This window comes from Lactuca sativa, chromosome 1 (genome assembly GCF_002870075.4).
Source record: "Lactuca sativa cultivar Salinas chromosome 1, Lsat_Salinas_v11, whole genome shotgun sequence".
NCBI lineage: Eukaryota > Viridiplantae > Streptophyta > Magnoliopsida > Asterales > Asteraceae > Lactuca > Lactuca sativa.
This window is the reverse complement of record NC_056623.2, coordinates 57,546,566-57,570,995: the sequence shown is the minus strand read 5'-3', so window position 1 is coordinate 57,570,995 and position 24,430 is coordinate 57,546,566.

Here is a 24,430-nt window from a genome sequence, read left to right as displayed (position 1 = left end):
AATTCATGTGCCAAAGGGGTGTTTATATAGGCGTAGAGATTAGGGTTTTAGTCCTTATCCTTATCTAGTTGCTTGCCCACCAAGTAACAATAAGATAAGCCTTGAAAACCCTTTATCCTTTGGACGATTTCAAGGATATCTTATCCCTTGAATTCGTCCAACCTATATCTAGGATAACCATTACCCTATTTTGTAACTATCACATAATTACAATTCAACCCCTCTAGTTCAATTATTTACACTTGATCACTAAATTAATTCTTAATTAATTATTGACCAATATTAATTAAACAAATATGATTTCTCCTTTAATATATTATTCTTATAACATATTAATAAATCATAATAACCTCGTTCTCTATTATTTCTCCAGTCAAGTTGCTCTGGTGAAGGCAACCCAAAAGGACCATGCACAATCGGGTCAAGTACTTGACAAATATGGTTACGGGCTTAGACACTAATCCAACAGTCTCCCACTTGGATAAGTCTAGTAACTATAATAGTAAGTACTACCCGATTAGCAATCGTAGCTCTCAAAGACGCTGTCGAACTCTGATCTTATCAGGAACCTGTCCTTTAGATAAGGGATCATATATTCCTCCATTCTTGATATCGTATAGACGTGAGACATGAATTGAAATCATTCTATCAATCTATGTTTTGTTTCTTGATTTCCGATTTACGACGAATGACTAATTGAACAAATCAAATTAGCCCTAGCTCGGCCGAGCATTTACGTTTGTCATCACTAAATCATCGAGGGGCCCACAGATATCGCTTTTATTCCAATTTGGGTAAAAGGAACAGATAAAATTCGACCCAATGCTTGCTTGCACTCACTCACCAAATCACACACAACAATAAGTTTTGTAACACCAAGTTACTGGTGCGTTTACATATTATCATTGTGTAACCGATTCGCAAGATACAACTCACACATCTTGGTTTCAAGAATACAAGATATTATCATCTCACCAATTGCTTGTGACAAAATTCATGAAGCAATCTAAGTGAGCGTGGGTTTAATCCAATGCACAAAATCATATTCATAAGCACTCATGAACGTTGTAGCAAACCTTTGCTATGTCTAATACACTTTAGACAATCTACAAACCAATTCATGACAGTCTTCAATCATACCTACTTCTAACGTATGACCGACTATGGACCGTTTAAATAATTCAATTATTCTTAATAAACTCAATTATTCTGGAAGTCAAAACATGCAAAGAGAAACACAATGATAATACTTAATCTTATATGATCCCAAACTTGTGAGTATAAATAAAACACCTTTATTTAATCATCATATTGATTACTCATTATCCATTGTTTAATGATTCAGATAATCAACTTTATAACTCGAATCATAACCATAATTATTCCATGCTCCAAGCATGCACACTTTGGTTTCCTGTGGTCCATACTTTGTGAAATAGATCAATTGAAAAACTTTTCAAATGAAACTCATTTCACAATCCCTAATCCTTATAAGTACTGTAAGAATACCAAATTGTTGCCATCTTTTAGAATATGTCAAATTCTAATATTTTATGCAATGATCCTCTTGTGAAGTCACGGCACAAAAATCACAAAGATTCTGCCAACGGAATCACAAGGTACTCTATCAAAAAATTGTTACAGAACAATTCTTTAGATGTCATGTCTCTCACTCAAAGTACATTCCTTTGAACATCCTTTTGCATAAAAATTTTCTAATCTAGACATAAATTCTTAATTTTCAACTCCTAATTATGGAAACATTTCCATATTTACCATATGACAACTTATTCTTAATAGAATCTTATCTATTCGTAATAATAATGTCGATATGGTCCATTCAATCCCATACTTCCAACTACTCACAAGCGACCAATCATCAGCGAACATTAGATCGTCCTTTGATAGTTGTTTAATTATCTTAGTCAAAACCGATTCTTGTCCTTTTTCCTTCTTAATGCGCTAGACATTTGGAAAATTTTAGAATGGTCAAATATTATAGTGTGACAACCTGAAATTATTCCATTACTGTAACCCGTTTCCGTTAATAAAACCCGTTTGTATTTCAATTTTTCCGTTAAATTTTGGATTAAGTTAATTAAATTGAGACTTTTATTATGACTTCATGAGTGTACAAATGCATTAGAAACACGTAAAAATACCCCCAAAATTTATTTAGAAAATTTTTAGTTACGACCACGACGGGTTACAAACACTTAATCGGGTACGACCATAAGCCTCGTTTAACGTCAGTATCGGGTAGATTTCCACCGGGCCTCAAACTCAAACCCTATATAAGGGTGAGTGGACTTCATTTGAAGCTTTTTCACTCTCTCTCACTACTCTCTCTCTACAATCCAAGTTTTGATCCAAAATCACCCATTTCAAGCTCCAAATTGGTAAGTAATCCATCCTAGCTGATAGTTTAGCTTGTTTAGCTTTCAAATCCGTGTCTAAATCATCCAATAGGACCAAATACATGTGTTTACAACCCAGGAACAATCCCAAACTGCAAACACCCATAAATGGGGTTTTGAATCCCCAAAACCCTTCCAAATCACTTCTAGTGCTTAGATATGACTTAGGGGCTTACATGAATGGACATAGAACACCAAAATCTTATCATTTGGGGAGTAAACATGACTTTACGGCCCAAGAACATTCTTGGACCGTAAACCCTCCTTCATAGGCCGTGAACACCATTTAAGGTGTTAAAATGCCCCTTAAACACCTCCTATGGCTTGGAATAATGTCTAGAACCAACCAACATTGTGTTAGGGAACTTAAACTTGAAGGAAACCACATCCTTAGGAGATTATGGCCGTAAAACCCCCAAGGAATGGTTCCTTGGTCGTAAACTCCTATAAAGAGGTCAAATGGTGCCCTAACTTCCTTCCATGGCTTGTACATTGGACTAGAATCACTTGTTCTTAACCTAGGACCATCAAAACACAAAAGGAATGGGTATGTGAGAGTTTACGGCGGTAAACTCCTTGTTTACAGCTGTAAACTCCTTAAAATGGTCCATTTGTTGATCCAGTCACTTCCATTGCCCTAGAACTAAACCTAGCCTAATTCCATAAGTGTTGTAAGACCTTTAAACATCCAAGAACACACCACCCATGAGTTTACGGCGATAAACTCATGGGGATATGGTCATTGGGCCAAAAACTCCCTTTGTAGTTTACTCTTGAAGAGCAAACTCCATATCTAGGCCTTACACCTCCTTAGATGCAACCCGGATCACCCCTAACACTTGAAATAAAGTGTTTCCGTGTCTCGGAGTGTATTATGTCACAAAAATTAGTGGTTCAAAGTCTAATTAGATACAATTATGTATCTCTTCATATTACATAGGAACCTTGCGTGTATTCAAGCCCTGAGCTGACACTTAACGTCCTGACCGGCACATTTCTCGTCTGGTGAGTTCATACCCCTACACCATTTTCCGTGTTTCTCATGTTTTCACGGGGGGGGGGGGGGGGAGAGAATATAAGAAAAAGTACAAGGAAACTTGTACTCTAAACTTATTAATTTGTATGTTATAGTTACATGTTCAGTATGCTTTTAACATTGAAATCCATATTAACCAACCGTTTAACTTGCAGAGTTAGTTTTCAAACTAATTGCGAAACTCATTATAAAATGTTATATTTTATACTTCACAAAGGATTCCATGTCGTTCGTAAAACAATATTTTTCCGCATTATTACTTGTAAATTCGTTATTCTTAAGACTGGAGACACGTCCTCTATAACACTCCACAGAGATACGCGAGTGGAGGACCATCCCTGTAACCAGAATCTCCTGGATGGAGAGGGTGAATTGAGTGTATAGATCTATATGGGGCTTACTACCCTGCACCTTGCTGCTAGCTACATTGGGACCGGCAGGTCTACGGGTGACAAAAGTCATAAAATGCTAATGGACTTCTTATTGCCATATCTAGTCTATCGTATGGTTATGGAACTCGCAAACTTGAATAATGGAGATTTACTTTTTAGTAATAATGAACCTAGTAAACTAACACCCTTAGGAATTAGTTTACTACCTACTTATTAGTTTTATATACGTGTTAAAACTAATGTACTTTACAAGGATAACCAGGCTTTCAGGATACTTCACTTAAACGCTACAAGTATGGTAGATACTTGTACACTGCATTCCGAATCGATAACCAACTTTTAAGGAAAATAAGGGTTTTTCCTGGGATAACTTAACTTTCTTAACTAGGCTGTTTAACAAATGATAAATAAACTTCTCTTATAAGAAACTATGGGATTTTCTTGGATACAACTTTTTCAGAATACCAAAGGAAACTTGTTCTTTTACCAGAAACAAACTGCTTATGAACTCACCAGCTTTATGCTGATATTTTCAAAACTGCTTGTATTCTTATGTCCTCATTAGACAGGTATCCCGCAATCTTCTGGAGAAGACGGAGTATTTTAGCAGTCTCGTCTTTACTTTTGTTATACTAATGTATATGTAAACATGTATTACTTCGCTTTCAAACAAATATAAATACTTCTATGTAATGTAATGGTTGTGTTTACTATGCTTACTATGTACATTGGTTGTGATACTTTACATGACGTACTCCGCCCCCGAACGTTTCCGCCTTCAGTTTCGGGGTGTGACATATAGTAGATGCAATTATTCCTATACCCGAAGTGTATGGGACATGATGCATAATGTCTTACATATAGATATGATACTTTATCAATCATCTGCCATAATATTTTATGTGTCACGTTCTCACTATTCAAACTATGAAGAGGAATACCTTAATCATAATCGAAATTTGAGAACACACTATGTATCCTTGACTAAATTTATTAACATTCCACAATCTAAGCCTTTAGATTTGAAATGAAGCACAATATTCTCTCCCTTAATTATAGCAAAACAACTTTTCAACCCTTACGACCTTGCAAAGTATAACTCTTGTTTTCTATAATTAATATTGCTAACTAGCAATACTTACCATAATAATCATGCTCCCACTTACATGATGATTATTTCTTTACCAGCATAACACTTATGCTCCCACTAGCTTTGACATGTATTCAGAAATCAGCCGGACTTCTAGGAAACAATTTCTTAAGTTCATATTTCTAATACTAGATGCTTTGATAAGACTTTATCTAAGCTTCTCAAACTCATACACTTGGACAACTCATATGTATATGTCTAAACAATTCTAGGACTCATATCAATAAGTCTAAAATGTTCAGACCCATTTTTCATTTCCCACAATTCGAAGTATGAAGAGGTATGTCGTAATCATAGTTGAATTTGAGAAACCTAAATCACATAATGCTATCTTCAAAATCTCTCTTAGTGAAAGCGTTTCCTCACAACCATTTTCATGAATGAGAGAAACCTTATGACACTTAGATTTTGTGGTGTATACATTCCCATCCATGTGAATTCGTCATAACCATAATCACAAGATAATGTTAGTGACAAATTCAAACTTCTTATGGATAGAACTTGTTCTTCTTAATTTCTTGCCATCAAGGGTCCCACCATTACTTCCAAGTTATTGAACAGCCCACCCCTTCATTTCAATGTACTTTCCATTGAACAAGGTGCCTTGCCCCTATACAACCCATTAAGAACTCGTAGAACTCACATGCATAATTAACTCAATTTGAATGGCACAGAAATAAAAGTAGTGTCAACACGATAGGTTGTAAACCTCAAGTCGTGTGCTAGGAATGATTGATAAGGTTTAATCTTGATTTGTTCTTGAAACCTTTCAAGACCATTAAGACTCCTACTGACTCCTTGACATATAATATTCTCTTGTCAAGAAACATTTCTTGACAAACAAATATTCAAGAGTTAGTGTAGCTTTTATCTAGACAAACACTTCACATAATTGGTCCTAATTGGTCTTCGTCTTATCCAAGACATCACAACTTACCAATTTCAAATGTGCAAGAATAAGAAAATCCTTTTTCCAAATTCCACATTTGATGAATGTTATAAACCTTCTTAAGACTTGTCACTCAATTCACAATCTTGGAGTATAACTCTAAGACTTGATGTTGGAACGAAGTATGATTGACTTCTTGATTTAACCATTTCCATAATTCTCGATTCCTCTTTTTAGACATATAAATTGTACTAAGACTCATTTAGAGGATCAATTGAGATAAGGTTCTTAATCATTAAGACTTATCATAAAACATAATAAAAGGTACTCTCCTTTCTTCTTAGAATAGAGAAACTTTTATCTTTCTGCCTACTTGATTCTTCTTATTTGTTTTGCTATTGATTGAAACTCTTTCAATCAACTTAGAATTATACTCAATCTTATCTATAATAATAAATAAAACTCATTTTCTGCCACATGTCATGTCCTCATTGATTTGGACACATGGCATTTTAATAGATTTTTAGAATTTATTTATTTCCACGTGTAATTTTCTGATTTGTTCACATATCATAACTTATTTCGGTTATAATATTGAGAGAAATAAATGCTTCCTTGAAAAACAATTGATATATTTATAATGAAATAAATGTCATAATTAATGAGAGCTCTAAACCCGTGTAGTACACGGGTCTTACACCTAGTAGGTATAACCATATTCACTAAACTTTAGTAAATCATGACGAATATCTTTGTCACTCTTGTGGTAGACTTGATCAACGCACGACCTAGTGTATTTGATCTCCTAGTCCTTCAATTGACACTTTGTCAAGGAATTAGTCCAAATTTCCTAAATGGGAAAGTTTCCATTCATCATATAATACTTGTCATACGATTCCAAGTTCCTATCCACTTGAAACTTGGGCGATGAGAAACTCTCCCTATTTGGTAAACTCTAGACACTTCCATAAATAACCTAATTAAGAATCAAATCCATTTTGCTAATAATAGAAGTACACAAACATCAATTTTTCATATATGTCATTGTAAGGATAAACAAATAAGATAAAACCAAAATTTATTTTATTCATAAAAGCAGCGGAAAACATGTCCTTACAATGCAAAATTCAACTGAAAAACTTTGTAATCAAGTACTCCTAAAAAATCTATCATAACTTCCTAAGCTCAAAATCTGATCTTCGAATCCGTGCGATCGTAATCAATTTCTTTGTGATCAGACTCATCTTGCTCTTCCATTAAACTTCCTCTCATTTCTCTAATTCTGCAAAACATTCAAATGTAATCTTATCACATTATGTATAAAGAATAGGAATTTAATGTAGTTAGATAGTGGATTTTATACCTGAAGTACAGCCATACTTCTTGACTCTCCCATCTCTTAGACTCTTCAGGTCCTTTGGGCAGCTTCGTATCCATTGCCCCTTCTCTTGGCAGCAGAAACATGTAGGTTCTACTGGAATGTCCACGGAAGTATGGTTGGTTGAATTACCAGACAAATATGCTCCATTACTTCGCCAAATCATTTCTGATTCAACAGCAATAAGCATGTAAGTTAAGTCAATGAGGGTCGTGTCAAGATCCATCATATAATACTCTCTTTTGAACTTATCATATGATTCAGGGAGTGACTAAAGAACCCACTCCACTGCCAACTTATTGGGGAAAGATGCACCTAACATAATCAACCTATCAATGTGTGATTTCATCCCTAGGACGTGAGCACACACGGGTTTACCATCTTCATGTTCCATTGCCAATAGGGTTTCGGAGATCTTGAACCTTTCAAATCTTCAATCTTGTGGGTCAGGGAGAACAACAGGAGGAGGAGGAGGAAGTGAAATCAAGCTAGTCCACATTGATCCTTCACTTTGGAACAAGCTTTCACTTTCAACAGGAACACCTTTTCCTTGAGATTCGGGAAGACCACGGTTAGAATCAGACATCTACAAAACGGGAGAAATTTCAAGTTAGTTGATTGAATCCTTAATTAAACACCCAAATGAGACATTAAGGCTAGGATCCAACAACATTATTTACACATTAGAAGAGGGATGCCATAATCCAACATGCAAATAATTCGGAGGTAAGTGAATGACAATTCACTAATTCTTCACCATGAAAAACATAAAGGCTTAAGTTTTAAATGTATTAAGAATTCCTAGATTTGCTTTGAGATTCATTGAACTTTTCAATGGCATGTTTAAATCTCGATATGCCCCTCTCGTTTGTGACTGGGATGCCGAGGATCACAAAGTGGGTGTGAATAACCATGCAAATGTGCATGGTGCCCTCATTGTTACAGTCACCTATTCGATGTGTTGGTAAACCACACACGCTCCATCGAACTATGACAAAGATTGAGTCACCCTTTGCCACCTTTTCTTAGAACCAATTAGTGTGCCAGTTAGCCACACACGCTCCACTAACTTCTTAGCAAGGGTGCAAAGTGAAATTTCATGGGATTGCATCAATTTCACTTTTTTTGCCTAAAGTAACTAGGATTGGGAATTTGCAAAAGCGTTTAGTTACTTTACATAGATTCATTATACTTATTAATGAAGAAAGGATTGCCCTATCATACCCGTTCGGCTAACGACCCTCCACCAATCAAGGAAGCGGTGGGTAAGAGTGGATACCCATTAAACGACCATTTTATAGGCCATAACCTTATACCCCCTTATAGATCGGCTTCGTGAATGAGGCCGACTAACGGTAAGACTAGTATTTTAGTTATACATATATAATATTAGACTTTTAATGTTATACATAGTATAAGGGTGTATTTTACACTTTTAAAATACTAGGTGGTTTAAATTTTATAGATTACACTTTTAATAAAATATAAACCTCATCATTATGGATTTATTAACTCTCTTTTAATTATACACTTAATTAATTTAATAAAACCATAAGGGTGTAATTTGAACCTTTTCAAAATTAGGGTTTTAGAATTTAACATTTTTCAAAATTAAACTTTTAATCAACCAATTTAAATTCCAAAACTTGAGGGCATGTTTTTGAAATTTTTCAAAAACAATTAGGTTTTAATCTCACTTTAAAATTTTCGAAATTTAAGACTATTTAAATTAAAATTTTAAATATTAAAATTTTGATTTAATAATTATCTTGAATTAAACTATTAATTTAAATTATTAAATCATAAAGGATTAATTAAATCGTGAAGGATACCCTATAAATTTCGAAAATCATGGGATAGGATAATTCAAAGTCTTTAATTACCATATATAACCATTAAAGGATAATTACAAGATATAGGATAATCCAAATCCTTAAAATTTAGGATCTTATCTTGGGGAAGAAGGCTAATCTCGAAAATCCTAGGGTTTGCAAACCCTAGATTTCGAAATCTTGAACCAAAGGAAAGGATTTAAAAAAACCCTTTCATAATTTTCACAAATTTAGGGTTTAGAAACCCTAATCTCGAAATTCTTGCCTCCTAGGGTTTATTGGCTATAAACCCTAATATTCCAAGTTCATACAATTATATAATACTAATTGAAAACAAGTTAACCAAAGGCTCTGATACCACTGATGAGTTTTGTACAAACAATCTTATGTGTGCATGCAACCCTAGAATTGGATCTATGTTTTCACTATTAGATACACAACATTATGAACACATAAAGAAACCCTAATATTTCCTAGAATTTTCGAAATACACATAGAGAGTTAGATCACATACCTCTTGTTGTTATATTGCAATAACAACTCAAATCTTCAAACCCTAAGTCTTGAAAGCAAGTACCACAAGTGTAGTACCTCTAATAGCTCACAAACACCAAGAGCAAATAGATAGGCAATAGAGAGAGAGAGGGAAGAGGTATGAAATCGGCCCTAAGAACCCTTAGGAAGGCATGGACGAATTCATGTGCCAAAGGGGTGTTTATATAGGTGTAGAGATTAGGGTTTTAGTCCTTATCATTATCTAGTTGCTTGCCCACTTATCCTTTATTCTTTGGACGATTTCAAGGATATCTTATCCCTTGAATTCGTCCAACCTATATCTAGGATAACCATTACCCTATTTTGTAACTATCACATAATTACGATTCAGCCCCTCTAGTTCAATTAATTACACTTGATCACTAAATTAATTCTTAATTAATTATTGACCAATATTAATTAAACAAATATGATTTCTCCTTTAATATATTATTCTTATAACATATTAATAAATCATAATAACCTCTTTCTCTATTATTTCTCCAGTCAAGTTGCTCTGGTGAAGGCAACTCAAAAGGACCATGCACAATTCGGTCAAGTACTTGACAAATATGGTTACGGGCTTAGACACTAATCCAATAGTTTTGCTATAACTAAAGGAGAGGAATTTAGACTTCATTTCAAATCTAAAAGCTTAGATTGAGTTTTTAATCAATTGTAGTCAAATATATATATGAATTTTATGTTGGAATGGTTCAACATATGGAAATTCTATATATGGAAATGTTAATTGCGTTCTCAAAATTTGGTTAAGATTACGGTATCCCTCTTCATAATCAAAATTATAAGAACATGACAAATAGAAATATTATAGCAAAAGACTGATCAAGTATCATGTCTTTATGTTAGACATTATGAATCGTATTCCATATGCTTCGAGTATAGGATCGATTGCATATGCTATAATATTCTCGTGCTCTAAATTTCCCAAATGCCTAGGGCATTAACAGGGAAAAAGGATTAGAACCGAATTTGCCTAAAGTGGTTAAACAACTGTTAAGGACAATCTAAGGTTCGCTAAAGATTGGTCGCTTAAGGACAGTTGGTAATATAAAAATGGATGGACCATATTGACATATTCTAAAGAGAGGCAACTCTTGTTCAGAAGTGATAGTCAAAATGGGAATATGGAATGTTTCCATATTGGGAGTTTAAGAATAGATGAGAAAGTTAGAAACTTTTATGCAAGAAGGATGTGCAAAGGAATGTACTTTGAATTTGAGACTTCATTTCCATGGAATTGTCTTGTAACAATCTACAAAGGAATATTTTGTAATATCATTAGTTAAGTCTATGTGACTTTTGGCACCTAGAGATTACAAAAGAATCATTGCATGATAGTATAGAACCTAACACTTTCTAGCAGTGACAAGAATTTGGAATTCTTACACTTACAATAAGGATTTGGAATTTTGTAATGAGCATCATTGAAATGTTTTTCAATTGATTTATTTCACAAATTAAGGACCATAGACAAACATAGTGTGCATGCTTAGTGAATGGGATAACTATCATTTAGACAAACATAGTGTGCATGCTTGGAGCATGGCATAACTATTGTTTTAATTCAAGTATTAAGTTGGTTATTCGAAACATTAAACAATGAATGATGAGTAATCAATATGGCTTAAAAGTTTTGGGGCCATATATGATTAGTATCATTCTTGTGTTTCACTTTGCATGTTTTAACTTCCTGAATAACTAGGTTATTCAAACCATCCACATTCGATCATACTTTGGAAGTAGGTATTGAGGCAAGACTGACATGAATGGGTCTGTAGTTTGTCTAGGACAAGGTGGCTGCAGTGTTCATGAGTACTCTTGAAATAAGATTCTAGTATTGGATTCAACCGATGCTCATTTGAATCACTTCATGGATTTTATCACGAGTTATCATGAGACGATAATATCGTATATTCTTCAAACGGAGACGTATGAGTTGTAGTTGCGAGTCAGTTGCACATTGACATATGTAAACGCACCAGCAACTTGGATGTTATAAAACATATCGTTGTGTGTAATTTGATGAGTAAGTACAAGCGAGCATTTGGGTCGAAGTTTATCCATTCCTTTTACCCCATGTGGATAAAAGAGATATATGTGGGCCCCTCGATGATTTAGTGATGACATCAGGCCTGGACTGATTTGAGTTAGGGAATTAAAATGATAACTTCCAATCCTATACGTCCTCAAGCTGATGGTCAAGCAAAATCTAGCAACAAAATAATAGTCAGTAATTTGAAGAAAGTGCTAGATGCAAAGAAAGGAAGATGGGGTGACGAAATTCATTTCGTCTTATGGGCTGATAGGACCACATCAAAGACAATTACAGGTCAAACTCCCTATTCTTTGGTGTTTGGAACAATAGTTATGATCCCAATTGAGGGGGTGATCTGTATAGCAAGATACTAACTCCAAGATCAGAAAAACAACGATGAGATCCTGGCCTAGGATCTCAACACTATTGATGAACTTAGTAATCTTGCTAGGGTCCTCATTGCAGATCATCAACAAAGAATCTCAAAAACCTATAACAAAAACATAAAAGTCAAAAGATTCTAGGTAGGTGACATGGTTCTTACGAAAGCGTTCCAAAATACCATGGATCCTAGTGCATGCAAGTTGGCACCCAAATGGGGAGGGCCATATCTCATTGATTCAAAAGTAGGAAAAGAGGCATACTGGCTAGCTACCCTCGAAGGGTACATCTTTCCAAGATCCTAGAATGCCATACACTTCAAAACATATTTCATGTAAGTCAAAGTATTTTGTTTTCCAACAAAATCCAAGGTACACATTCTTTACCTTTTGCTTTTGTTTGAATTCTATATTTTCGAAGAATATTACTGACTTGAGCATCAAAGGGGTGTTAGACAGGCTAACGCCAACCCCAAGCTAACGTTTGCAACGTGTAGAAGCTCAAGGATACCAACAACTATGAATAGAGACTGATCATCTCTCCTACAATTAAGGGTAATTAATCCCCTCTAAGTTTTAAAGAGTTAATTTCCTCTTTCATACGATTCTAGGTTTCTACACCTCGCTTAGACACATGATGTCTTACTATGGGATGTGATTAAGGGGGTTATTTCACACTTAGTGACTTGGCAACCCTCTTATATTTGAACATATGCAAATATCCTAACATTTAATCAAAGGTTTATAACATTAACATGTTATTCTATGTTGGGATCTTCCCCAGTAAATACCTACAGGTTATAACATTAACATGTTATCATAAGTTCGGATCTTCCCCAGTAAATAACTAAGGCTTATAACATTAATATGTTATCCTAACTTGGGATCTTCCCCAGTAATTTGCTAAGGTTTATAATATTCACATGTTATCTTAAGTTGGGATTTTCCCCAGTAATTTGCTAAGGTTTATAACAATGACATGTTATCGTTAGTTGGGATCTTCCTCAAAAAAATTATAAGGTGTATAACATTGACATGTTATCTTTAGTTGGGATCTTCCCCATAAAATTTATATGGTTTATAACATTATCATTTTATAAGGTGGGATCTTCCCTAGTTATTTTTTAAGTTGGGATTATTCCTTGTTGTTTCCTAAGGTAGGATTCTTCCCAATTGTTTGCAAATTAAAAAGCCTAGTACGGATCGTCATGGATGAATGATGTGTCTTTTTATGTATAAATTTTAATTTCTCAAGTTTTAAATTTATAAAATTGATTTTATCGCAATTGGACTAATAAACACACTAGACAGTGTACCTAATCGTACAATAGTATAGTTGTGGTAAGACTAGGTGTCGAACACAAGGGGAACGGTGAGTAATTAATTTAGAGTTTTTGATTATATGTTACACTAAACACACAAAAACAGTAAAGAAGGGTTTTATGGAATTAATCCCACATAAACAGCTAAACAGCAAATCTCGATAAACTGACTGGAAACAAATCTCTTAAGGTACTTTATTTTAGACTGAAGTTGATCTCAAAATAATGGCTTATCTATTAAGTGCAATGGAAATTTATTCATTATTCAACGATTCCTAATATGACTAGCATCATGATCAGACTACTAATCCTTTGATTCAACACAACTATTAATTTAGTGATCAAGTGAGCAAACAATCATACAAATCAGTATTTAGTTTGTATTAAGCAAGATTTGATCTTTATTAATCATAATGATCATAGGAATTAATTAATGCATAGAATGAACAAACATAAACAAACAAATCTAATGTAACTCGAATCCACCATGAAAGCGATGCGATTCCAAAAATAAACTATCCAAAAGCATGAAGAAATTAAATGAATTAATAATAACTGAAATCACAACCCCCAATAATTCTAACAAATTACTTTCTACTTAGTGTGTACAAAACTTAATCCATTAATATATAATGGCATATGTTCTTAATTAGTGATGCATATGTGTATGTGTGTGTTTAGTTTCACATCTATGTGTTTGTGATGGCGTGTATGTGTGAGCAAATGATTAAGGTTGTTACATAAAGCAAGAAAATGGGTTAACCATTAAGGACTCTTCTCTTTTGTCTCCTATGGCTTCCTACTTTTCATTCATAACACCTGTAAACTCTCTTTCTTCTCCAATTTTTGTTTTAATTTTTTTCAAGAAGGTTAAAGATTACTATTAAAAGGTTTCTTATCGAAGGTTTTTTGTAAGGGATTTAGATTTGAGAATCAACAGAAGCAGATTTAGCTTAACAACAAAAAGTAACCACATATTTCCTTGATTAATCTTTTTTAGGGTTTTGAAAAAGAGATGCGATTATAGGGTTCAAGTAAAACGCTAACCGAGCAAGTATATGCAATCAAGAACACAATTTTGCAAACTTCTACATGATATTTGTTTCCTTCCCCATTATCATGAGTACTTGTTCTCATTTTTAAATGCACAACGACGTTGATTAAGATTAACATAGAACCACACTAATTGACATAGAATCACTAACATGTGTAAATATTTCTAATAATTATTGTGATTGAACTACACGTACTTGCAATTTCCTCTGGTACGTTGTCGATAAGTTTCCCTTTTACTAGCTTAAGGGCTAAGGGATTTAAAGGTGAGCAAATTTACATTACCTACTTGAGGTAAATTTATATTGTGTGTATGTATGTATTTTTATTATTGGGTTCTATTATTTTGTTAATGGGTTTTGTTACTGTAATTGGTGGTGCTGGTGGTGGGAGATGATGGTTATCTGTAATGAAAATAGGAGTAAGAGAGAGAATAGAGAAGATCAATATATACCAGGAAGGGGAAGAGTGGGTGGGATGGGGGTGAATAGGGGTTTATTTTTATCTTCTTAATAATTAAATTTAGTTTAGAAAAAAGATCAAATAAATTAAAAAGGGAAAAAGGCATTCCATAGAGCTTAAAGACCATTCATGCAAGTTTTAGAAACCACATGGATCATTTATGTAACTCTCTCTCTCTCTCTCTCTCTATATATATATATATATATATATATATATACAGAAAGAGAGAGAGAGAGAGAGAGAGAGAGAGAGAGAGAAACTTAGTTTCAAATTAGGAAAATTATATAATTGATAATGCAAGAATGAATACGGACCATTAATTTTAAACATAAAAATTTTCATGTTTGTTAAAATCATTTATTATTTTATTCATTTTATAATATAATAATTATTTCATAATATTATTAATTATATAAATAAAAAGTATAATATCTCAATACCCCCACACCTCACTCACTCTATTAAATATATTACCCTCTAATATGTCATTTGAAGCTACATCACCGAAACCACCAGAGTATTGCCGGACCGCTGTCGGAAAATGACTGAAACACTATGGAACAACCTACACATTGCTAGAACATAAACAAACGAACAAATACATATGCACAGGCACTCCTTTCTATGTCTCTTCGATTAGCCATCGAGCAAGCCACCATCGTTGTGGGCCATTGCTTGCTCCTGGAAACCAAACTCACACATCTCTTTTGTCGAGAAACAAATCTCTCTCTTCCACACCTCTCTATTTCCATAAAAGGTCTCCCTCTACTTTTCCTTTGTTCACATTTGAAAGGGTTTCCAAACACCTCCACCAACCACCTTTAAATGTCATCATATTCATCAGCCTATTCTTCTTCATGGCATGTATTCATATTCATCGAATACATTCTCCATAGAAAAATCTGCAATTAATTCCTTCAGTAGAATCAATTGAAGAAGCAATATCTATTGAGTTCCCTCATTCTCATTATATTTTGGACCATTGAAGTCATCAAGTTCCAAACTTTATGAATTATCTTTAATAGAGGTATGATTTTAACATCATTTGGTTCATTTTGAGTTTTGTATCTTGGAGTTTGGAAAACGCCATGTCATCGAGGTTCAATCTTTATGCTTTATGCACTTTTTATTGTAATTTAAATGCGTGAATGAGTCCCCTTTCATGTAAGTTGGTTTTCGGACTCTTGGATTTGGATCTAGGGTTAGATTTTTTATAGTCGGGGGCTTGTTTTGTGGATGTAGTTGGAAACTTTATCCATTGAGTGCTTATTTCGGAGGGTTATGGAACGTATCAATTGTTGCCTTTAAGAACTAAGAACTTAACATTTGGGATCTCTAGAACAGTGCACGAGATGTGTGCAGCCTCTTAGCATGTAATACGTTAAGCTAGAGAAACCTGACTATTTTGTCATGTTGTGCATGATGTGTACATTTATTGAGTGCAATGCGTAGACCATTGCATTGACCAATTAATTGTTGACTTTTTCACCAGTTTGAATTTTTGTCAAACTTTGAGAAACGAGTGTAGACTGAGGTCTGACTTCTGATCATGTCTAGGTGGTTCTCGAGACTGATTCTTATGAATGTGTGTGTATAGCTATGATTCTTAAGTTTTTCAATCAGGCAAGTGTTGTTACTATATTACTTATATCAATATTGTATCCATTGTGTGTAGGTTGCATGTATGATACTATGATATGATTGTATGCTAAACTAGTAGGGTCTTGCTTGTTACTTGTATGTTTTATATGTTATGTTTAATATGATGACAATACTTATGTCATGTAGTGCGTCCACATGCTCTGTTTAATATGATGACGATACTTATGTCATGTAGTGCGTCCACATGCTCATTTGGATGATGGCAATACCAACGCTATGTCATGAGTCTACATGTCAATTTGGATGATGGAAATACTAGTGTCGTGCCATTAGCCAACAAGTCCAATGGATGATGCCGAAAGTCCACGGGCATGTTGTGATATGCGTAGTTATTGCACTGATGTCTGAGATATATTGAGAAACTCACTAAGTTTTTTGCTTACAGTTGTGAATTAAATAATTTTCACGTAGTTTTTCTGATCGTGGGAAAACTCCAACTTAATTGTACTTTACATGCATCATAGATAACCATGTTTTTAGACTTCCACTTATTGTGATGATTATGATACACTTTTTTCCATAACTCGATTATGATACATTTGATACTATGGTTTGATGATGTTTTAAAGCAATTTACTATTTTGACCTGTTATGAAAACGTTTGGAAATGATTTTCTATATTTACAAAAGAAATTTTTAGGACATTACACAATCCAGTCTAGAAATTGGCATAAAATAGGTCGTCATTGAACCGCTCTCATCTCCGATATTTGGTCCGACCGACCGGTTCAAACCGGTTTTTAAATCACTGTTTATGAGATATATGTTAAGCATAACTGTTGTTCAACTAAATGAAATGGACTTGTTACCGGTAAAGTTAATTTTTCCATGGACTTTTCCTGGGTAAAGTTAATTTATTATCTTGACAGATATATCTCGCTATACTTTTCATTAGTGATAATCTTAGAAGGGAATTGCTCTTTCTTTGTGTAACAGCCCGGAATTCCAGGTATTATTATATTTATGATTTTGGGTGTTTTAAGAGGGGGCTCGGCGAGTTGGAGCTCAGACTCGCCGAGTAGGATCGCGGATCTGGTCGCGGGTTCGCGACTGGACTCGGCGAGTCCGGATATGGACTCGGCGAGTCCGTGCTGTTTAGCGAAACCCTAACTTCCCAGGTTTGGGACATATATAAGGGGCCTTATGGCTGTCATTGTTCACCCTAGTCCTTTGAGTGAAACCCTAATTCGATTGTGAGCATCTGGAGCAAGGTAGAAGACCATTATTGATCTTGGAAGAGTTATTTTGCAAGGAGGAGGAGGCTTGGTTAAGGGAACAACAGGAGAAGCCATATTCTGAGGGTTGGGGACACAGAGCAACGTTATTCAGGTAATATTTTCGAGCTGTTCCCTTCTATGTTGATGTGTATATGGATTTAGGGTTTATTGAACCCTTTTGTGGCTAGATTGAGTGTTTCCTTAGTCCCCCAAGCGATTGGAACCCTGTATTGGAACCCTTGGAAGTCCAGAGTGTCCCATGCCTGAGCTTTTCGGGAATCAATGGAGGTTTTGGATTGGAATCCTTATGCCTTAGGTCAAAACGTCAATTATGAGTCATGGGGTGTATTATGAGCATCGAAATAAGGACTTTACGTGATGAACCAGTCCAGGAAGGCCAGACCTATGAATCGCCGAAGCAGATCTGACCTTAGAAAGCAGTTTGAGCGGTTGCATGGCATGGACTCGCCGAGTCCGATGAACAGACTCGGCGAGTAGCTTGAAGATTGCCTTAGAATGGTCCTGTCCGGGTTATGGGTTGGATCGGTGAGTCAGGGCGAGTTGGAGAGGGTTAACAGGTGGTCTGAGTCGAACTGGGACTCGTCGAGTTGTTCTTCAGACTCGGCGAGTTGAGTCGGGGTGGCCCCGCGATTCTTCCAGGAGGAACTCGTCGAGTCAGGGGGGATACTCGACGTGTAGAAAGGGAATCTTAGAGAATTGGTGAGAACGTCTAGACTCGCCGAGTCGCCCTAGCGCTCGCCGAGTCCGGTCAAAGTTGACCGTTGACCAGAGTGGACCTGTGTTGACTTCTTAGGGATAGTCAACATTTGAGATATAAAGTGTTAACTAGGGACATATGATGTTATAGGAGGATTAGAGCTCGGAGAATCGGGCACGAGGGATTCCCAGGGTTGTGAGATATCGAGACACGCGAGGTGAGTCTTCTCACTATACTTTACCTTGAGTAGGTAACCAAAGTTATGTGATAGAGTATTTGTATGCTATGTATGTTATGTGTTGCACTGCATTCTTCTATGTGATTTATGCTATGCTTGTTTACAGAGTTAGAACCTGAGGGTTCACAGAGTATGGGTGCACGGACCCATAGAGTTATAGCCTTGAGTGGCTAATATGTTTTATATGGTATTTTGGGGAATTCACTAAGCTTTATGCTTACAGTGTTGGTGTTATATGTTTCAGGTACTAGTGAGGATCGCGGAAAGGCGCCGGCCTGATCAGTGCACACACGCGGGATTTTTATATTATGTGATCTTGGGGTTTTTATATGTTATGAAATGAATTACAAACAATGATGTTTTTATGAATATTAAATGAATTTTGCCTTTATAAAATGCGAAAAATTGTTTTTAAATTATTGGTGTTACAATTTGGTATCAGAGCCTTGGTTTGAGGGATTCGAGTACACCTTCGGGCGTATTTGAACTCAAACTGAGGATTTGAGATGTAATTTTCAAAAGATTAAAAGACTTTGAAAAGACGCAGAGCAAGAGATGTGTGTACGATCAGCCCGCGCCCGAACGGTGATTTCCTAAAATACCTTTACATTGTATGATGTTAATATTGATATGATGTATCTGCATGCTAGAGTAGGCTAGGCATTGCTACTAGAACTAGATTGGCCTGATTTGTGATGCCTTAGCCTAGGGAGAGGTGAGCTGCTATGAGATGCTTGAGAGTGAGTAGGTAGCAGCGAGGGATTTATGAGAGATCTATTAGAGAGTGGTCACGCATGATAGAGTACTTGAGACCTGGAATCTGAAGAGGAGGACTTGGAGTGTATTCTGGTGCGGTGCGGACAGTAGTATTGGGCCCGTACTACTGGAAGCACCGGAGCGGGGTGCAGCCCAAGTAAGAATCTTTGGAATGCCAAGAATCAAGGAGGAAAGAGTTGACGAGTGTGAGTGTGTTCGTGGGGATTCTAAATTTATTGTATGTCGTATTTCAGCGGTAGATCATGGTGAGGACACGTTTCACGTCCGAGAGCAGTGGTACCAGTGAGGAGGATATCCGCCGGATCATCCAGGAGGAGGTAGCTGCAGCCATCAGGGCAGAGATTCTGGAGATGTTTGGGTCCATAAAGACCACGCTGATTGAGACGTTCGAAGAGCGTTATGCCGCTCTTACTGAGGCTGCTGCTGCAGCGGCTACCGCAGCGGTGACTGCTGCAAGGCCGCAGGGTGGGGATGCGTTACTATTCCGGGAATTCAGCAACACAAAACCACCAGAGTTCGATGGGACCCAGGATCCGGTGGCAGCGATGAGGTGGATATCTGATATTGAGGGGTGCTTCTTCACTTGCTCGTCTCCTGAGCATTTGAAGGTCCGATTCGCGCTGAACCAGCTTCGCTTGGGAGCGAAGGACTGGTGGAAGTTTGCAACGGCGCATTATACGCCTGCTGAGCTTTCTGCGGTGACCTGGGAGAGGTTCACCACCATGTTTCGAGATGAGTGCGTTCCCCAGGTGGAGAGGGAGCGTTTAGCACAGGAGTTTCTGACCCTCAAGCAGGGTACTGAGTCTGTTACAGCAATCACGAGGATGTTCCACGAGAGGGCGATGTTCTGCCCTGAGCACGTGCCTACTGAGCAGGCACGTATGAGCTGCTACTTGAGCATCTTGAGGCGGGATATTCGGGAGTTCGCTGCGAACTCCTCGTACCGGACATTTGCCGAGCTTCAGGCAAATGCCCGGAAGAGGGAGATCGAGCTTGAGACTCAGGCCAGGGAGGAGGCGGAGTCTTAGGGGAGGGATCGGCGACCGGCACAGTCGCAGCCGGCCGCCAAGCGGGCCAAGCCTGCTGATCCCAGACTAGGGAGCCAGAAGGGCCGCACTTGCGGAAAGTGCGGCAAGGGGCATGACGGAGTTTGCCGAGTGGGGTCTTGCTACAAATGTGGCAAGGAGGGGCACATGGCCAAGGACTGCCCCAAGCGGTTTGCAGTGTGCTTTCACTGCAACCAGACTGGACACCGGAAGGCTGAGTGTCCGCAGCTGCGCGGAGCACCTCAGGGATCTGCTCTTGCCGCCATCAGAGCTACAGAGAGTCGGCCTATGAAGACCGAGGCACCGAGAGCTCGAAGGAGAGCCTTCCAGCTGACTGCGGAGGAAGTTCGCGCTGCGCCCGATGTGGTGGCTGGTACGTTTCCTTTCATGTATTTATATTGATGTTGAAATATTATGCTTATATTAGGTTATGCGTAGGTACCTTCCTTGTGAATTCTGTGCCTGCTTTAGTGTTATTTGACTCGGGTGCGAGTCGGTCTTTTGTATCTTTGGCCTTTAGTCAGCATATCAGCGTTAGTCGTGAGGCATTGAGTCGGCCTCTGAGAGTTTCCATAGCTGATGATAGAGTGATTTGTGCCAAGGGGGGTCTTCCGGGGATGCGTGTTAGAGATTTTCGGGGTTGAGTTTCCGATTGACCTGATTCCTATCGCGATGGGTGATGTCTGTGTCATTGTGGGCATGGACTGGTTGAGCCGATTCGGCGCAGTCATCGACTGCAAGCGTCAGCTGGTGACTATACGAGACCCTAGTGGGGGAGTTCTTTCGGTGTACGGCGAGGGTACGCGTTCGGGATCAGCCTTTTGTTCGGCCGCTAGAGCGAGGCAGTGTCTACAACAGGGCTGTAAGGGTTTTGTGGCGTATGTGATGGATACGCGGGCGACTTCCGAGAGACCGAGTTCAGTTGAGGAGGTACCGGTGGTGCGTGAGTTTCCAGATGTCTTTCCCGAGGAGCTGCCGGGAGTACCTCCGGTGAGACAAGTGGAGTTTGGTATTGATTTGATTCCGGGGGCCGCGCCTATCGCTAAGGTGCCTTATCGTCTTGCACTTCCAGAGATGCAAGAGTTATCCTCGCAGCTTCAGGAATTGCTGGGGAAGGGATTCATTCGGCCGAGCAGCTCGCCGTGGGGAGCACCTATTCTGTTCGTCAAGAAGAAAGATGGTTCACACCGGATGTGCATTGATTACCGGGAGTTGAACAAGTTGACGGTCAAGAACCGTTACCCATTACCGAGGATCAACGATTTATTTGATCAGTTGCAGGGAGCATCTTGGTTTTCCAAGATCGACTTGAGGTCGGGATATCATCAAGTGAAAGTGCGGGATGAGGATGTACAGAAGACAGCATTCAGGACGCGATATGGGCATTATGAGTTTGTGGTGATGCCTTTTGGGCTCACCAACGCCCCGGCTGTATTCATGGATCTCATGAACAGGGTATGTAGGCCAATGTTGGATCGGTCAGTGATTGTATTTATCGATGATATTTTGGTGTATTCGAGATCTAGAGAGCAGCATGAGGAGCATTTGAGGGAGGTCCTTGGGGTTTTGAGGTCGGAGAAGCTTTATGCAAAGTTCTCCAAGTGTGACTTCTGGTTGCGGGAGGTCCAATTCCTAGGACATCTTGTTAATCAGGAAGGGATATTGGTCGATCCGGCCAAGGTTGAGGCGGTGATGAGTTGGGAGGTGCCGAAGTCACCCTCTGAGATCAGGAGTTTCCTTGGGTTGGCAGGGTATTATCGGAGATTTATTAAGGACTTCTCCAGAATTGCAGTGCCACTCACTAGATTGACCCGAAAAGGGGTTGCATTCTAATGGGGACCCGAGCAGCAGACATCTTTTGAGACACTTCGCCAGAGATTGTGCGAAGCCCCGGTGTTAGCTATCCCGGAAGGGATGGAGGACATTGTCGTTTATTGTGATGCATCTATTTCGGGGTTGGGTGTAGTTCTGATGCAAAGAGGGCATGTAATAGCATACGCATCGAGGCAGCTGAAGCCTCACGAGGTGAGGTATCCCACGCATGATCTAGAGCTGGGGGTGGTAGTGTTCGCCCTCAAGATTTGGCGTCATTACTTGTATGGGGTTCGTTGCACGATATACACGGACCATAAGAGTTTGAAGTACTTGATGGACCAGCCCAACCTAAACATGCGTCAGAGGAGGTGGTTGGATGTGGTCAAGGATTATGATTGCGAGATACTGTACCACCCGGGCAAAGCTAATGTGGTAGCAGATGCGTTGAGCCGTAAGGGGGAGAGCACTGCACTACGAAATGTATGTTTGAGGTTGACCATGATAGCTCCAGTACTGGATGCCATTCGTGGGGCACAGTCTGAGGCTATGCAACCGGAGATGCAGAAGAGGGAACGGGTCGTTGGTTTGGTTTCAGAGTTCGTTACTGATGTTCGAGGGTTGATGACCTTTCAGGGTCGGATTTGGGTACCGTTTGTGGGCGGTACGCGTACTACTTTGATGGAGGAGGCACATCGATCGAAATTCTCGATCCATCCCGGGGCTACAAAGATGTATTTGGATTTGAGGAGAGAATATTGGTGGCCCTGCATGAAGAGGGACGTCGCGTGGTTTGTCGAGAGGTGCTTGACCTGCCGTAGAGTTAAGGCCGAGCACCAGAGACCGCATGGCAAGTTGCAGCCATTGGAGGTTCCCGAGTGGAAGTGGGAACAGATCACTATGGATTTCATCACCAAATTGCCGAGGACTGCCAGAGGAGTTGATGCAATTTGGGTGATTGTAGACAGATTGACGAAGAGCGCTCACTTCCTTGCCACTAGTGAGAGTTCTTCAGCAGAGAAATTGGCGGAGGTGTATGTGAGAGAAGTAGTATCTCGGCATGGGGTACCGATCTCGATTGTTTCAGATTGTGATGTGCGTTTCACTTCCAGGTTCTGGAAGAAATTTCATGAGGAGTTGGGTACTAGATTGCATTTTAGTACCGCATATCATCCCCAGACAGACGGTTAGAGTGAGCGGACGATTCAGACGCTCGAGGACATGCTTCGGGCGTGTGTGTTGGATTTTGGGGGTAGCTGGGATGTGTATTTGCCCTTGGCGGAGTTTTCCTACAACAACAGCCATCATTCGAGCATCGGTATGCCGCCCTTTGAGCTGTTGTATGGTAGGAGGTGTCGGACCCCCATTTGTTGGGGAGAGGTGGGACAGAGAGTGATGGGCAGTACAGAGATCGTGCTTCAGACGACAGAGCAGATTCAGCAGGTTAGACAGAGGTTATTGACCGCCCAGAGCCGACAGAAAAGTTATGCAGACAGACGCCGGTCCGAGCTTGAGTTTCAGGTCGGCGACTTTATACTCCTGAAGGTCTCTCCTTGGAAAGGAGTGATTCGATTCAGGAAGAGGGGCAAGTTGGGGCCCCGGTATATTGGGCCTTTTCGTGTGATTGCGAGGGTAGGCCGGGTGGCCTACCGTTTGGAGTTGCCAACGGAATTGAGACAGATCCACGACACTTTTCATGTGTCGCAATTGAGAAAGTGTATAGCCGATGAGTCGGCAGTGGTTCCATTATAGGACATTCAGGTGGATGCGAGCCTGAATTATGCCGAGAGACCAGTGGCCATCAGAGATCGGAAGATCAAGGTTCTGAGAAATAAGGAGATACCTCTGGTGTTAGTTCAGTGGCAGCACCGGAAGGGATCGGAAATGACCTGGGAGCCGGAGCGTGAGATGCGGGAGCAGCATCCGGAGCTATTTTCAGAGTGAGACTTCGAGGGCGAAGTCTAGTCCTAGTGGGGGAGAGTTGTAACAGCCCGGAATTCCAAGTATTATTATATTTATAATTTTGGGTGTTTTAAGAGGGGAGTCGGCGAGTTGG